The following is a 16,878-nucleotide window of genomic DNA, read 5'->3' on the forward strand; positions in this document are numbered from 1 at the left end:
TCAAATTTATCCAGACTGTACTATTTTGAATCTTATTTCAATATATTTTTGTTCCCCATATGAGTTTAATTCACCACCTCTGTCAATGGGCAGGGGTGTAATCCCCTCCCTTCTCACTTTGGGAGGATTTTTGCTTCTTGGAAATATTTTCCAGGAATTCAGATACAAAATAGGAGAGAGAAGATTGAATTACTCATCCAGTTTCAAACAAGCTGTTCACCCTTGTTCTGGTTAGTGTGTTTGGATTTCAGCTGCATGTAGCTTTGGCTGGTCACCGAGGTGTGGCCAGACTTTCCCCTGTCGGACTAGAGGTTTTCCCCAGAATTATTGGGGTAATCACCATTGTTCTGTGATCATCGGGTGCCCCTCTTTCTTGGTTGCCTATTCGGGGCAACTTCACACCTATTTAGGGTTCCCTGGCAGAACAAAATTAGCCGTGTGGTGTGAATCTCTGCAATCCCTTGGCCGAGCACTATGGTGCAAAACTGGAAGTCTCTCAATTTCTGATCCACACCAAGTTGCAAATAATATTGGTCAGGCTTATGATAAACAATTGTCTGCCATAATTTCTTCTCTTGTTAAATATTTGTAGAAAATTATACCTGTTCAATTGGACCAACCAGTTCATCTTTTGGTCCCTGGATCCTGGGTGTAAACCAAGTTTGAAGAAAGGAAAGTCCACTGGCAACCAAGTAGAAGGGGAATTTTTAAATATTGTTGACAACATACACCTGTGTTAAAGTCTAGGCAACCAAGCCTTCGATTCATCATACCAGATTGAAGGCTGCAGATCCACTGGACCCTACTTGGACTGTTGAACTAGTGCCAAACAACCTGGGCCTGAAGCTGCTGTTTAAAATGATTAAGTGACTGAATAGAAATTAGTACGTTGGGTGCAGAGCTCTGCAATCCCTTGGCCGAGCGCTACAGCGCAAAACCGGACGTCTCTCAATTTCTGATCCACACCAAGTTGCAAAAGCTTATGATAAACATTTGTCTGCCTGAAGCTGCTGTTTAAAAGGATTAAGTGACTGAATAGAAATTAGTATAGTATTACAAACTTTCTGCCTCCCCCCCTTTTTTTAGGGAATTGTGTGTTATAGACAACTATAACTCCTAACTGTACACTGTGGGAAGTCTTGGACTAACATCTATATCACATGGCAACAGCCATAACTTCTTCATATCTAGTGTCTTCTTGGATACTATGTTTTTATTTTTTTTAGTGTCTTTTGTTGCCTGTGATAAACCATATCCCTTGCAATATCCTATATCTTTTTTGTCCAAATTCCTGTCATGATGCAATGTCTTCTTGCACCTATATACAGTCTAGAACAGGCATGTCAAACTGCCGGCCCATGGGCCGGATGCATCACACCAAAACTGCACCCACCCTGTTATGTACTGGGCTTTTGGTACCACACCACGTGCTTTGCTGGAGAGCTAATGGCTCTCCAGCAACCCAGACAGGCCGTCTCCAGTCCTGCAATTAGTCAACCTTGGGCAGCAAGCACGGGTTCAATCTGATTGGTTGCTACCAGAGGGTTTGGCTATATATTGTGGCGGGATGCACCCCATGTCTAGTACAGTTCCAGCTTGAATAAAAGAATGAGTTTCTCTGTACTCAGCTGTGTGTCTTCATTCCTGCTCAGCACAGCCCACGACTTAACACACCCCATTGCCAACATGGGGAAAAATTGTGATATGTTACGTAAGGTCACATGACGTTGCAAGTTTGACATACCTGGTCTAGAACATATTCCTATCTTTATTATAGATAATGTCCAGTTGCTCACATAAATTGGTAGCAAATGCCAGTAGCTGAAGTGCTACATTCCAGGGAAAACCCTTTCAGGGACCCCTCCCTGAAGGTATCTTCTGTCAGCCATATTCACAGAAGTGAAGTGAAATCCTATTTCATGGCTCTTTTTGCAATGGTTGTTATATGAATTCCACAGTCATAAGTGCAAATCCTTTTTTCTGAAGGGGCATTTTTTTGCTGGAAATTGGCAAATAAGGTCACATGACTGTAGAACACTACAACAGTTATAAATGGGACCTGGTTGCCAAATGTCTCAATTGTAATTACATGACTATATGGTAGTATGAGTGTCATAAGTGGAAGCAACAGACATAAGTGTGAGGACCAGGCATTTTTCAGAAAGATAGACTACTAGAAGCCAATAAATTACATTTAAAATAATAACAACACTACTTCAATCTTCACTGCAGAGAAGCATATTTTAATTTGCAATAATCAACATGAACCATAACATTAATAATTATAGACTGCACAGAAAATCACATCAACCATTATTGCTTTCCTTGGCTTTAGATAGACATTCCCTCCTCATATATCTTAAAATGAAATGTATCACATTTATAAGATACATTATAAAATATATTTATTAATATTGCACCATCATTTATTAGTTTATAAAAATATATAGGATTTCCACTGAATTTAGCACTTTTACCCAAAAGGAATGAGTAAGAATTTTACAAACATGCGCTAATTTTAAAGATATTATTCCTAAGAGAATGTAAGTCAGACATGTCAAACACAAGGCCCAGGGGCTGGATCCGGCCCATGAAGTGGTTTCATGTGGCCCGCGAAGCCATCCAGGAAACAGTGAGGGAACGGCCCCCACTGCCTTGGCCTGAACAATGTAGAGCTGGCCATGCCCACCCAGTAGGCCACACCCACTCAGGCCACACCCACCCGGCCCCCTGAGGGCAACCGCAATGCTGATGCAGCCCTCAATTAAATTGAGTTTCACACCCCTGATGTAAGTACTCAACATTTATAAAGCATTGAAATTGGCAAATGGAAATTTTGGAACTGTGTTAAAAGATCATTTTTGTAATTATTATATACAACATATTTTGCAAATCAGAAAAAGGTAATAAGAAATAGTATTCAGAATCATCTATGGTAATGCAAGCTTCTTTTTTTTTTGGCCTTAGTTTATGATATGCTTCCTGCTTTGTGCTTCCAATTCAAGGAGTCTGCAAAGGAAAAGAAGAAAAATAATAATAATAAACCTTTATTGTCAAAGTACAACATGTGTACATTGAGATTAGCTGAACCTCTCCCCGTGCTCCCTCCCCCCAACACACAGTGACAACAAACCCTCCATCCTACCACACCATGTGAACCAACTACACCACACACCGGCCTCCCAAAGAGCCTTGGTGGAGCAGTGGGCTAATGCCTCCTTAAGTAACACCAGCTGCCTGCAATTAGTGCAGGTTCGAGTCCCACCAGGCTCAAGGTTGACTCAGCCTTCTATCCTTCCGAGGTAGGTAAAATGAGGACCCAGACTGTTGGAGGCAATAAGCTGACTGTGTAATAATGCCGCTTGGGGGGGGCGGGGCAAAAGCCCTAATAAGCAGGCACATACATAGAATGAAGGCTATTGCTAAGCACATTGGTTTGTGGTTAAATTGTAAGCTGCCCTGAGTCTTCGGAGAAGGACGGGATATAAATGGGATTAAAATTAAAAAAATAAAAATAAAAGTCAATTCTGCATAAGTTCACAGAGATTATATCCCATTCAAAAGCCTAACAGCCCACCGATAAAAGCTGTTTTTCAGCCTGTTGGTACAGCTGGCTATACTCCTATATCTCCTACCCGATGGTAGGAAAGTAAAGAGATACCGTCCAGGGTGTGAGTCATCCCTGAGAATTTTCCTCACTCTTCCAAGGCAACGAGCCCTGGCGATGTCATCCAGTGGTGTCAGGGGACAGCCTACAATGTCTTGTGCTGTGCTCACTACCCTCTGTAATACTTTCCTGTCTGCGGCTGTCAAACCAGCATACCAAACCACAATACCATACGAGAGGATGCTCTCTATAGTAGACCGGTAAAAGAGGGTCATTAGCTGTTGTTCTACCCTGTTCTTCCGCAAGACCCTAAGAAAGTGAAGCCTCTGTTGGGCCTTTCTAGCCACCTGGGTTGTGTTAACTTGCCAGGTCAGATCTTCACTGAGGTAGACTCCCAGAAATTTAAAGGAGGAAACTCTCTCTACACAGTCCTCCCCGATGTAAAGTGGGGCAGGTTTCTCCTTTTTTCTCTGGAAGTCTAACACCATCTCTTTCGTCCTGCCGATGTGTAGGTGCAAGTTGTTGTTACTACACAATATGGATAGTTTTTGTACCTCCACCCTGTACGCTGTCTCATCCCCACCTGTAATAAGACCCACCACAGTTGTATCATCTGCGAACTTGATTATCGCAGTGGATGGGTCAGATGATACACAATCATATGTGTATAAAGAGTACAGGTAGGGGCTAAGCACACAGCCCTGTGGCGTGCCAGTGCAAAAAACAGTAAGAAATATTAGAATTCTTTAAATTGTTCATAACTGGTAAAGCTTTTAAAAAAAATAGTAATAGCATAATGGTACAAATGAAAATGCAAATTAAAAATTCCCAATTTCAGATTCATAATGTGCTTTAATGATTAACACTGTTATTATAAAATATTTTAAAATATGAAATTAAAAGCCCTTGTCAGTTTTTCCAATTTATTAATGTTTATGAATAAATATAAATTAAATTACCATGAAAGAAATTGTTATTATAACAAGTACCAATACCATTGTTGTCTTGTTGTTATACTTGCATGCTTCCTAATTCCCAGCAGTTCTGGGCAGTCTACTTATTGTATAAAACATGGGGTTGGAGTGGGGGGAAACCCAGGAACAAGCTAAGGGTGAAAATGACAAAACCAGATGGTCACAAAGAAAAACAGCCTGGGCTTGATGAAGGCTTCATTCACTCCCATCAAAGGCCAGTCAGATCTCAGGAACAACCCCATTCCATGGGAAGGGGCTAAAGCAGAGAACGTGAGCTTTCAGGGTTGCAGGAGATCGCATTACTTAATTGAAGGAACCAGAGTATGGCAACCCTGCCAGATTGAGTCAGTCAGTCAGATGCTAAGGGAGATGGTTGGTCCTTCAAGTAACTAGGCTGGACTTTATAGGTATAATCAACAGCTTGAATCACAGCCAGAAGCATTCTGGCAACCAGTGCAGTTTGTAGAACAGAGTGTTACTAGGGCACCTAGAAACATGCCCGACCCTGCTTCTGATATTGCATTCTGGATAAGTTGAAGTTCTGGGTGGTCTTCAAAGGGAGCGCCACATACAAGACATTGTAGTAGTCAAGCTGTGACGTGATTAGAGTGGCCCTCAAGGGTCCTCCAATCTATGAAAGTGTGCAGTTAGAACACCAGATGAAGCTGTGCAAAAGCCTTTTGAGCCATAACTGCCACCTGCTGATTAAGCAGGGGTTGTGAATCCAGGAAGACCTCCCCAAAGTTAATTTAAAAAATTAAACAATGTTTACTTCTAAAACTCTGTAGGACATTGGTGTAACAAAAATAAACTGTAGAGCATTAACTGATCAGCAGTAATATATGAAAGAAATGCAGAAGAGAAATTCGCAGGGGATCCATTTGGCCGTAATCCTATGGCCCCTGAGACTGGAATCCTCGCTCCCTCATCCAAGAGAATTCATTTTTCCCTATCAAAAATTGGAAAGGAGGGAAGATTCCCTCCATTATGCCTCTAATCCCTTGTATTGCTTGCAATGTGAGAATAATTGTTTGTAAAGTAAAAATTGACTAAAATAATCCTGGAAAAGAGAAAAATTTGGAGCTTTAACATCAAAGTCCTAACCATTAATATGAAACCAAATAGAAATGTGGGGAGGGGGGAAATCATGTTATTTTTACCTTGTGAGGTTTTCTGTCCGCATATAAAATTCATCTCTTGCCCATTCCAAGCTCCCTTCCGACTAGACAATCAACATACATTTTTTGCCAATCTTCAAAATAACGATAGTAGGCATCATCATATTGGGGGATCACACTCCCATGACTTAGGTGTTCCATGAGGTCCCAGAGCTCATCAACGGTCCTTACTTTAAGACGCCTGAACTGAATCAGCTGCCTAGAAGCCTGCCCAAAGCAGTTCATATTAGTATGTCTCATATAACGAAGGACTCTGTCTTGAAATTGTTGACTGCCCAAAACTAAATTCACCAACAAGAGGCAGCACAGCTGAAGATAAAACCATCTGCACAAGGACCCCATGTTGCTCAGAGATCTCTGAAAGCATAAAGAAGAGGAAAAAAGTGGTGTGACTTGGTGATGTTGGTGACTGGCTGGACTCCATCACTGCGGCCCCACTGTCTGTCTTTGCTTGCCCGTAGCTGTCGTGACTGGGATGGGACAGGCAACTGTGCTTTTGCCTCTGCCTGCTGATTGGAGAGCTGGGGTGGCAGTCACAGTGTTTGGAGCCATCTGCCTCTTGCAGATGGGGGTTCCCCACCCTTTCCATTCACCAGGGCCATCACAGTGGAGCTGGAGTGCGAGGTTGGATGGCAGCAGCTGAGCATGCAGCGGCCATAGCATGGCACCACCCCCTCCTCACACCTGCCCTGTTCCAGTCTGTAAAACAAATTAAGCCACTAAATAAAGATTAAATGCTTATAGTACCTTTTATTTTTAATTACAAGAAATACATCTCATTTTAGAAAGGGATTTAGAAAACTGAAATGCCAAGATAATTATTTCAGTCTCTCAAAGTTATGTAAACACTTTTCAGAAATTGAGAAATTACTTATTGAAGAGAGATAATTAGTAAAATTAGCTAATTTGCCAGTATGGTAGAGATATTAGGCTGGAGCCAGAATCTTTAAAAAAGAATGATTTGCCATGCTCTGGAAGCAGTACTGGAAATTACCATGGCCTTAAATTGAAAAATCTATTGGATTTGCCCAAACTGGACTGGACTATAAGAGCATACTTCCTGGGTGAGAACCAGGGAGGGCTGAAGAATGATCTTCTGGAGCCTGGAGAAACCTTACAAACTAAACATTAATACCGGGTTTTGCAAGTTCCTTGGGAAAGATGAAGGTCTGTAGAATATAGGATTTGAAAGATGAGGGGCTTTATGGAGAATTACAGTATGGCTTTTAGGTGGTGGGGTGATGTAAGATCAGTGGGTGGGTAGTGACAATGTGTACAGGTAGTCTTTGACTTATGACCACAATTGAGGCCAAAATTTCTGTTGCTAAGTGAGACAGTTGTCAAATGAGCCTTGTCTCTTTTTAGGTTAGTAGAACAGTTGTTAAATGAATCTGGTTTCCCCATTGACTTTGCTTGTCAGAAAGTCACAAAATGTGGTCACATGATCCCAGAAAACTGCAACCGTCATAAATAGGCATGGGTCCAGATTACCTTAGGGAGCACCTGCTGCCAGCATCAGCTTCCCATCGTCCTGTGTGCGCCCACAGGGAGGGCCTCCTTAGGGTTCCGCCGGTTAGAGATTGCCGGTGGGTGATTCCCAGGGGGAGGGCGTTCTCTGTGAGTGCGCCCGCCCTTTGGAACGAACTGCCGATGGAGCTTCGGACTGCCCCCGACCTTCGCTCGTTTCGCCGGGACTTAAAAACCTGGTTGTTTGAATTGTCTGGCCTGGACTGAGGGATTTTAAATTTTAAATTATATTAATTAAATCAAATTAAATTAAATTAAATTAATTTTAAAATTTTAATTTTTACTGTTATTATTAATTGTGGGCTTGTACTAATTTAATTTCATTTTATTCTCTTTTTTGTACTGTTTTAACTACCCTGTGAACCTCCCTGAGTCCTTCGGGAATAGGGCAGTATATAAATTCAACTAATAAATAAGTAAATAAATAAATAAATAAAATAACTGGTAAGACATTGGTACATTAAGAGAACAGCCTAGAAATGTAGGATGGCTTTAGATATCATACCGGAGAGCCAGTATTGAATTAGGACTGCAAAAGTAAAGAAGGAACAAAAGAAAAGGAAATAAGCACAGGTTCCTTTATTACCTAGGTTTATGAATTTAGGTAGTAAAAATCTCAACTGACATAATTGATTTTATATTAAAGAAAAGCCTATTATTATTAATTTTTATTATTATTATTATTATTATTATTATTATTATTATTATTATTATTATTATTATTATTATTATTATTAATTTCCAGGGCTTTTTTTCTCATTGAACACTCAGAATGGAGTTCTGGCACCTTTTTTGGATGGAACCTTGTAGGGTAGGCAAGGCGGGTTGTATGACATGTGTGAGTTCTGGCACCTTTTTCTTTTACAAAAAAAGCACTGATTATTTCAACAAATTTGGGATAAGGGTTTTCTGCATTATGTTCTGTATACTGTATTCCCATTCACTGTTGTTTCTCTCAGTATCAATCTACCTCAACTGTGAAAATGTATTTTTGTCAAAAAGATAAGATATAAATCTAAAATGTTAGGCTCCCAACTAAACATGAATTACCGTATGAAAAAGCAGCCAGAAATAGTTAGAAATTCTATTATCCTTCTTTTGCTTTTGAAATTCAGAATAGCTTTGCTACTATTCAACCTGCATTAAAATTATTAATAGAGCCTCTATTATTGACCCAAGGATTTAGCAGACATTGATTCAATGCTGTTTTGAGCTGTTAAAACTGTATTTCAAATATACTTAGCCCAAATACATATAATTTTGTTCATATGTGCATGGTTCAGAAGCTTTTTCATCAAATTTCCAACAGTTCTGAAAAACTAGTTCATGTTATCTCCATACAGGTAATGCTAAAAAATATCTTTCAGGTCTTCACTGAGAAGATAAGAATGAATTCTCTGAACTTTTTGATTTTTACTAGTGGATTTCTCTGAAAAATAAAAGGTTGAGAAGACACTGGATTAAAAAAAATGTACAATGCAATGCTTTTGCATGGAATTGTTGATACACTAATATAGCAGCCCAGACTTGTCAGCCCAACAAAATTATCAACATATATATCACTGAAAAGAATTATAGCTCAGATCCTTGATACATTTATTGAATACTCTCCTAACTCTCTCAAACAATATACATAGCAGTGCACAGAAAGTTCTGAAATCTAAGTCTCTCTCTTAATGAAAGTCTTTTTAAACATCTCTTTCATGCAAGCAGGTGATAGTTGTGGTGAAGAAATCTTACTTACTGAGAGATACAGTCCTGAGTGCAACTGTGCTGTCTCTGGTAAAGGGTTCTGTTAACTGGAGTAACTGGAGTGAAGTCTTCAGTTGGCTGTCCCAGAACAGAGGGCTGAAGCTGCTATATATATGTATCAGCAGCTACAGGAATCACTAATGGAAGGGCTATAAAGCCATAACCCCGCCTCTCTCCACCTTATCTTTCCAAAGTCAATATGCTACATACCTTTCCGTTCTACTGACAATGTGGGCACTGTAGATTTTTGAAATGATAACAAAGTTCATAAAAGTAGATCTGTAAGCCTAGGCATTTAACTCAGGAATAAAGTCCCACTTAATCCATTTGGTTTGTTAACTAGACTGACATAACAAATCTGTGGATCATACTAAAAATGTGTAGGAAAATTGGTTTATCAGATGTTAAAATAAAAGTTATTTAAAAGATTGATATGTCACCTTTCTGCCAAATAACATTTAAGGTGGCCTGACAATATATTATCAGTGTATGTCTAGAATCATTGAAAAGCTTTAAAAACTACAGAGGCAAACAACAAATGGGAACAATATTTTATTAGTGATTAAAGGAAAAAAAATGCTTACCTCTAATCAAATAGACATTAAAACCTCTTTGTAAAAGAAAGTATTAAAATGTTTTAATGATTTAAAAGGGCAAACAAATATTGTCTGTAACCTGTAAGATCTGTTAAAACACTTTTGTTCATTCCAAGTCTTGTTGAACTGATTTTATCCATTTTTGCTGGGTTATTAATGCTCCTCTGGAATCTTGCTTTCGGTCTGAGAGGTTTCCTGCCAGGCAGCAGTAAAAAATTTTTAATTGATATTGTTGTTGTTGTTATTATTATTGTTGTTGTTGTTGTTATACTTTTCTTTTTTTCTTCTGTTTCACTTGGGTACCAGGGATGATTTTCAGATAAAGAGCAAGAGATATTGAAATCAGCCAGTTCAAATCATTACACATGCTTAGAGGAAAAAAATATTATTTTCAATTTTATCCCAACAAGAATGGCACTTTCAGCATTTTTCAATTTCTGTTTTTCAGAGCTAACAGTTTCCAGGCCCCTTCAAAGGCACCTCATGTGTAATCAATAATGCATTCAAAAAATTATCAAGCCATGGATTTCTCCATGTACGAAGAGTCAGCCAGGTAAAATGTATTATATGTAATCTTCATGGTTTAAAGTAGAAGTAAGGAAATGAAATCCTGTAAGAATAGACAGTGAAGAAATGGGGAGAGGAGAGCCTGCAATCACAATTTATGATTTACTTAATTGTGAGATTTTAAATATGCTAGATTTGGTGGGTTCATGCAAAACGTCAAGGTCAAATTGTGATTTGGAAACCACAAATTTACACATTATAGTAAGCCAAAAGCAAACCAGGTTGTAGTTTAGCTCATTTTTAAATCTAGCCTGAAAGCAATAGAAGAAGAGTGACAAAAAAGAGCCATTGCTGACTTCATTCATTAATCATTTCATCACATTCATCACGCCCTACAAGATAACTGCAGGATGAATAGTATAACTCGACAATACTAATGCAGACTACTTTTCTGATATAAGACAAACACCACTTCTCTAGACAGGAACCTGACAGCCAACTGAGCTATCATCATATCTAGATAAAGGTTCACTTTTTTGGTCTACCTACTGTCTTTCCTAGTATGTTTTAAAACACAGGAAGTGGAAGCCTTCACCAAACACATCAACCCCGTGGACACATACATTAAGTCCACATTGGAAGATGTTAAGGAAAATAGTCTGGTTTTCCTGACTTTGCAGTACACTTTAAGGAAGCCTTAACATTGAGGTTTACAGAAAATCCTCACACATATCAATCATTACATTTTGATTCTCACCACCCACTGGAGCACAAAATGGGAGTGATCAGAACCCTACACCAAGGTGCTGAAGGTTTGCCTACCAGCAAAGGTAAAAAGGGTAGAGTCCCTGCACTAGTCATTGCCAACTATAGAGGGCAATGCTCATTTCCATTTCAAAGTCATTGAGCTAGCGCTCTTTGAGGACATTTCCACAGTCATGTGGCCAACAGGACATCATGGAGCTCTGTTACCTTCCCACTTAAGTGGTTCTTATTTATCTACATGCATTTGCATGCCTTCAAACTGCTAGATTGACAGGAGCTGGAGTAAGGACAGGAACTCACCCGGTCGCATGGCAGTCCGGTCTTGAACCTGGGCTGCCAGCTTTCCATCAGACAAGCCCAGCATCTTAATTGCTAAGCCACCATGCTACCCCCTGAACCATCAGGAAAGAGGAAAAGAAAAAGAACTAAAGCACATCAAGGAATCCCTCCCAATTTGTGGCTATCCCAACTGAGCCTTCATCAGATCTAAGAAGTCCCAGAGGAACTATTCCATAAGAGACAAAGAAGAGAACAACAAAGCAATATTGTCACTTCATATGTTGCAGGAATATTTGAAAAGTTCAGGAAGATTTTCAACCAACAAAACATACTTGCACACTCTAAACCCAAGAATATACTAAGGCAGAAGCTTGTCCATCCCAAGGATAAAACACCCAGAAACAAAATGAGCAATATGATATATATATAGTACAATGCAGTGAGACATGTGCAGATCTGTACATTGGAGAAACAAAATAACCATTTCACAAATATATGGCACAACATAGGAGAACGAATCCATCAGCCATTCATCTGCATATGAAATACCAAGGTCACTCTTTTGAAGACAGCAAAGTCTACATTCTGGACAGAGAGGACCATTAGTTTGAAAGATGAGTAAAAGAGGCCATCTATGTTAAAATTGAACAGACTTTTCTCAACGGGTTAGGGGTGGGGATGCAACAACAACACCTATCTCCTGTTTACAACACAGTCCTTTCAGCAGATCCAAGAAGGTTGCACACCATCTGCATTCCAATTCAGGGCACCCTGAGGGGACAGATAACCCCCCCAACATAGTCTCAATGACTCTAAGAGTTAATGACCAACCTTCAGAGTGCTAATAACCAGATGACTGCAAAGAATATAAACCATTCCATTCAATCAAAATTGAAGAGGTTTCTCGGATGAGAAGCGAAACATCTTTAAGATAAAAAAGGAAGTCCAGTTGTCTTTTGAAAAAGCACCTTTGGGATATCTCTTTTTGTTTTTTGTTTTTCATATTGATAATAAAGAACATTTAGAAAATGAAATACAAATCCCATAAAACCAATCAGGAATGGGCCATTCAAGTTAATATGACCTAGAATGGACCAGTTTTAAATTTGGTAACTAACTAATATTCTCTTAAAGTAGGAAACTTTCTATGGCCATCTGTAAATATAAAAAAACAAAGATGTATCATATGGATTTAAAAAGGGGTCAATGATTCAATTATGTAGTCATGCGCAGTCTTGACTCTTTTTTTTTGACATACCCTATGGATGCTTCTATAGGGACGCGGTGGCTCAGTGGGTTAGGACGCTGAGCTTGTCGATCAGAAGATCGGCAGTTTGGCAGGTCGAATCCCAAGTGCCGCGTAACAGAGTAAGCGCCTGTTACTCGTCCCAGCTTCTGCCAACCTAGCAGTTCAAAAGCACGTAAAAATGCAAGTAGAAAAATAGGGACCACTACGGTGGGAAGGTAACAGAGTTCCGTGTGCCTCTGGTGTCTAGTCATGCCGGCCACGACCACAGAGACGTCCTCAGACAAGCACTGGCTCTTCGGCTTTGAAACGGAGATGAGCACTGGCCCCTAGAGTTGGCAATGACTAGCACGCATGTGCAGGGGAACTTTACCTTTACCTTTTACCTATGGATGCAACTGGTTTTTTACCCTTAATAAATATGGTGGTGAATGACAGCGAGGGGCAAGGCAATTTCTATTCTGGTCTAACATCAGGCTGAAGTAAATCTAGGTATTAAGATTGACATTTTTAACTTTTGTATTTTGTACTGTTTGGATTTTAAATACCCTGTAAACTGCCCTGAGTCCTTCGGGAAAGGGCGGTATATAAATTTAATAAATAAAATAAATAATAGTACCCTTAACAAATGCCTAGAACATAATGGTTTCTCTTCCCAAAAGGACGGAAAATGTAGTTTTAGAACCCTACAATGAATAACTATATTGAGGAAATAATTTCTGGTTTCTAGTTCCTTTTTTCTCTCTGTAAAATGCTGTAAACCAATAATCTAGTTAGTCTGCCAACAAAGCAGAGAGAACAAGTTCTATTTGTTTTCTTAAAAGTGATGTAATGACCCATTTATCTAACTTTGTTTTAAAACTAATGAAGTATGAGATTTAAGATAGTTTAAAGATACTTTAAAAATGATTTTTTAAAATACTATTTTATTCTTTCTATTATGGAAACATGTTATTCAGTTTTTATATGTAAATTTAAAGTTTAAATGAGTGCTTCCAATGAAGTTAGGAGACACAGCTTTTTGTAGCAGGTAGTGCAAACAAATAAACCTTGTTTTTCCTTTTCATGAATGAGTCAAGACTCAGTGCTCAAGTCACTACCATAATGCAGCTAACAAGCACATAGTGTTCCTTACTACTATAGTTATAAAAGAGGTACATGGCAAGAAATTGATATTTTTTTTAGTAAAAAATACATTAGCCCTTTCAGTGTAACCCTACAAGCAGCTGTTTAACTAAATATACTTTCCAGCAAAGTTCAAATCACTAAATATTTCTTTTTTCTTGGTTCATTGGTAGAGGAAAAGTTCAGTTTCATTTATTTTGGACATTTTAGAGATAGATTTTGATATTATCTAGCAATATGATTGCAAACACATAGGAAAATGTTAACTTTTGAACTTTTATTGTTGCATTGTCTCTTGACCTATCTCAGATTATGACTGCTTCAGTATAATATTGATTCAAATTCCTTTTGTTTGTTTTGTATTGATGCAAATTTCTATGATCTGTCAATCTTGGGGAATGTGCAGATGAGCTGTTTTGTGTTCTTATAGATATTTTCATATATTTTTTTTGTCCTGTTTACAAAGTTTTATTAGTTTATAATATACAATATAATAGAAATACAAGGTAAATAGCAGAAAAGATGGGGAAGGGGAAAAGGGAGTAAAGAAGTGAGGCAAGGGAGGAAAAAAAGGGGGAAGCATTGACTTCCGACTTCCTTTGGTGCAAACCTCAACTTTTTACTTTTACAAAATAATATAAACTAGCCATTTCAATAACATTAAATCTATCTAAATTGGTAAAGCCCACAATCAAAATTTCATTTTTTTTTCCCACCACAAGCACAAGAATCTAGAAGCGGTTTTCACATGGCAATAAAACTATTTGTATTCTTTTCTTTCCCAGCATGAGGCCCTTCTCCAGTGAGTCCTTCCTTCTCATTAGGTGGCCAAAGTATTTGAGTTTCAACTTCAGGATCTGGCCTTTGAAAGAGCAGTCAGGGTTGATCTCCTCTAGAGGGCAATAGAAGAAAGGGACGACAGAGAATGAGGTGGCTGGATGGAGTCACTGAAGCAGTAGGTGTGAGCCTAAATGGACTCCAGAAGATGGTAGAGGACAGGAAGGCCTGGAGGAACGTTGTCCATAGGGTCGCGATGGGTCGGACACGACTTCGCAGCTAACAACAACAAAATTCTTTTCTTTAATCAGTACAGTCAGTTTAGCCATCTCTGCTAGCTCCATCAGTTTTTGTAACCATTCCTCCATTGTAGGAATCGATGGTTGGGGGCAAACTTTGCACAACAGTCATGGATCAACAGGGTAAACAGCAGCGGACTTAGGATGCAGCCCTGAGGAGAACCTGTAGTCAAGAAAATGGTGTTAGAAATAGTCCCAACACATACTACTGGGGCCTTTCAATAAGAAAATCAAGAATCCATTTGCACAAAGGAGTATTAAAGTATTAAATATGTGGAAACTATAAATTAGAAACAAGAATATTATATTGTCCTCCTCTTTCTGCTCCTTGCAATTGGTATTTTAATGACTACTATTCTAAATATTGTATGACTGATATGGATATGGAAGTGAGATAAATAAGAACTGGATTACATTACTAGGTATTGGAGAAAATTGTGTAAAGGGAAAGGAGGTTATTTAGCAATATGAAAATGAGAAATTTTAAACGTTTAATTTCAATGTAAAATTAAAGCTAGAAAAATATATAAGGTGTTTGTTGTTTTAAAGATGGAATGTTAAAATATAAAATATACTAAAATATTAATAAATATAAGAAAACTATTTAATAACTGATGGATAGCAATGAGATGTTAATTTAGATAAGAGATAGTATGTATTAAAGGAAAAAAGAGAGAGGAAGTATTGGTTACAACAATTTGGAGATTTGTAATAATATGTATTTGTCTGAAATGGAACTATTGTAACCCGGACACCACGTTGCTTTTTAAAGATACTATTGTAATATTGGAAAACTAATAAAAGAATAAAATAAAATAAAATAAAATAAAATAAAATAAAATAATAATAAAATAAAATAAAATAAAATAAAATAAAATAAATAAAATAAAATAAAATAATAAAATAAAATAATAAAATAAAATAATAAAATAAAATAAAATAAAATAAAATAAAATAAAATAAAATAAAATAAAATAATAAAATAAAATAAAAAGCAATACATCATACAGAATGTTTTTAAATCTAGAGTAGAATAGAGCTGGAAGGGACCATGCAGGTCTACTAGTGCAGCTCCCTTCTCAAGCAGGAGAAGCTATACCATATCAGACAAGTTTTTGCTTTTACAGAAATTAAATCTGAATGGGACATGACTTTATGTTCTACACATGATCACTTGATGGCTAAAGTTATAAAGTGTTACTTAAAATATGTGAAAATGAATACATTAAAGATAGTATGGTAAAATGGGCAAAAAATGTTGGTTATTACATAATGTAATCTTATTACATAATGGAAGAATGTATGAACCAATGGTTTAAAATTTACTTGACTTTTACAGTTTGAAAGAAAACTTTTATACAGTAAAATGATGCATCAGTAATATTTGACTCTGGATAGATTGAGGAGGGACTTCCAAAAAGTGCTGGAAATGCATGAAATTCCAGGGCGGGATATAAATGGAATTAAAATAAAATAAAATAAATAAATAAATATGTGGTGATATTATAAGTACATTAGATCATATTTGATAAATACAATAGTCACAATGTCAAAAATATTTAAAATACAAATGTTATTGAAACTTTAATCCTTTCTTTTAGATTTTATGGGCAAAACAATTGAAAAACAGTTGGGGACATTATTTCTTTTCATGGCGAGCACCACAAGGATTGTTTATGCTAAGCATCGGAAGAAAAAGAGGATGCCGGCTGTTGAAGAATAGATCTTAAAATTGACTGAATTGGCAGAGATGGCAAAATCAACCACTATGATTAGAGACAATGGACTAGACAACTCTACAAGTGGCAGGAAGCCATTTGTGGACTTTTTACATGTTAAATACAATAACAGATGGTTAACAGAGGCATATGAAGATTCATTTTACACTTGGGGTAACCAGTTGACTAGGTTTCTTTTAATATATATACTGTGAACAGATGTTCACATATGGGATATTTATGTATTTAATACAGAATTTTATAATACACAGATGTAAAAATTTATAATTATTTGTTGACGCATTACATAAGGAGAGGAGAAGATATTATTTTTGAATGTATCTTTCATCTTTGAGTGGATTTTTTATGTTTAATGTTAGATTTACTTGACATTTTTTCTGTTTTTGTACATAAGATCCTTTTTTGTTATTAGTGTTGGATGCTTGTCAACCTATTGTTTTCTTTTTTGTATTTTATCTTTGTTCATAAAAGAAAAATAAATATGTTAAAAATATAATTGGGTTAAAA

The 16,878-nt window shown here is 37.4% G+C and overlaps 1 long non-coding RNA gene across 1 annotated transcript; it reads right to left on the minus strand.

Moving 5' to 3' along the window:
* Positions 1–2,235: 2,235 nt before the first annotated feature.
* LOC310648595 lies at positions 2,236–9,180 on the minus strand. Its single transcript, XR_014494114.1, has 3 exons — positions 9,031–9,180; positions 5,742–6,116; positions 2,236–3,009 (listed from the first exon to the last, which is right to left on the minus strand). It is a non-coding gene; the product is annotated as an uncharacterized lncRNA (long non-coding RNA).
* Positions 9,181–16,878: the final 7,698 nt, after the last annotated feature.

This window comes from Vipera ursinii (assembly GCF_947247035.1).
Source record: "Vipera ursinii genome assembly, chromosome: Z".
Taxonomy (NCBI): Eukaryota; Metazoa; Chordata; class Lepidosauria; order Squamata; family Viperidae; genus Vipera; species Vipera ursinii.